Raw genomic sequence first — 1844 nt, 5'->3', positions numbered from 1 at the left:
TGGGGCAGGAAAGACAGGAGGAGGAGCCGTAAATCAAGTCGGAAGGGGAGAAAAGCCGCAAAGCAATCTTTGGAAAGCCGTAAAGCAAGCTGGAAGGGTGATGTTGACCTCTCGGAGCCGAGCCGCGCTCTCTGCGTCGCCTTGTGTTCCTCTAACTCGCGGAACGCGTGCTCTTGTTCTGCGGCCGCCCGGCTCTCTGGTGCCCCCGGGGTGGGTCCGGCCAGCCCGCCTGGGACATGTGGCTTAATGTAAGGCCCCGTGGGGTCCACTCGCCTCGCGCCTTCGCACACGACCCCATAACCCAATCCCCAATTAGAATGCGGTGATAGGGTTGGGGAGGAACTTCCCGGTGCTATCGGTGCACAACCAGGGAAGTTGCAGGAAAGGAAAACCAAGCTAAGTCTTATTAAGAGTGGTTGTCAGAGCCCTTCATAGTTCCCACCCCAGACGGGCACAGCAAACCAAGGCAGTGTGGACAAACTCGTTCGTTAGCCTTCCTCTCCCGCCAGTGCCGCGTCCCCTGCCCGGCGTCGGATGGCTTCTTACATTAGCTGCGACCGACCGGAGGGAAGTGTGCCGCCTTGGAAGGGAGTTCAGAATGTCCCTTGGAACCGTGCCTTGTTACTGGGTGATGACTGCATGTCCTATTACCAATGCTCAAAAAACAGGATTAATTTAGTCATCACAAACCCAAATTAAGTACTAAGGACTCCAACAGTCATTTTCTTACGTTTTCAAATTGGTTGTTTCAATAAACCCATTTTAACCAGACGGTTCATTATCTGAGCAGTAATACTGCAGGGCAAGTCATTTCCGGGATGACTTCTCACTTTCCTGGTAACACCATCGGAAGCTGAGTAAAAAGCCTAGAATCAGACCCAATGCACAAATTATTTGATAAACGTGGCATTTCAAATCAACCAAGAAAAGAATGCTTACTTGTAAAATGGTGCTAGGATAATTAGTTAAGTATTTGGATTAGATTCCTTATCAAAATGTACGCTAAAATAGAGCCAGCCTTGGTGGCCCAGTGGTTCAGTGGGCTCCGTTTCAGCAGCCTGGTTCCCAGTCCGGGCACTACACTGTTGGTGGCCATGCTGTGGCAGCGGCTCACATACAGAAAAAAGAAGATGGACAACAGATGTTAGCTCAGGGCAATCTCCCTCAGAGGGGAAAAAGCCCACTACAGTAAATTAAAATGGAATTCAAGGGTGAAATGTTAAACACACACAGCTAGCTACACATAAAACAAGAGCAAAAACTATACAGATGAATATCTGACCTCAGGATGGAGAAGGGCTTTCTAAGTACAGATCTTCCTCCACTTAGGGTGGGTTACATCAAGATAAACCCCTGGTAAGCTGAAAATATAGGTAGAAAAAGCATTTAATACACCTAACCTACTGAACATCACGGCTTAGCCTCGCCCACCTTAAGCATGCTTAGAACACATACATTAGCCTACAGTCGGGCAAAATTGTCTAACACAAAGTCCATTTTATAATAAAGTGTTGACTATCTTATGTGATTTATTGCATACTGTACTGAAAGCGAAAAACAGAATGGTTGTCTGGGTACAGAATGGTTGTAGGCAAATCCGTGGTTCATCTTCTTGATCGCGTGGCTGACTGGGAGCCGTGGCTCTGCTGCCACTGCCAGCATCCGGAGAGAGAGTATCCTCCAGCATGTTGCTAGCCCTGGGAAAGATCAAAACTCAAAATTCAAAGCTAGGTGTCTACTGAATGCATATCACTTTCAAACCACCATAAAGTCGAAAAATCCTGAGTCCAACCATCGTAAGTCAGGGATTATGTAAAAATTGAGAAATAAATCATTAAGTAAAA

This window comes from Equus asinus, chromosome 22 (genome assembly GCF_041296235.1).
Source record: "Equus asinus isolate D_3611 breed Donkey chromosome 22, EquAss-T2T_v2, whole genome shotgun sequence".
NCBI classification, from domain to species: domain Eukaryota; kingdom Metazoa; phylum Chordata; class Mammalia; order Perissodactyla; family Equidae; genus Equus; species Equus asinus.
Note: the sequence above shows the minus strand (reverse complement) of the source record.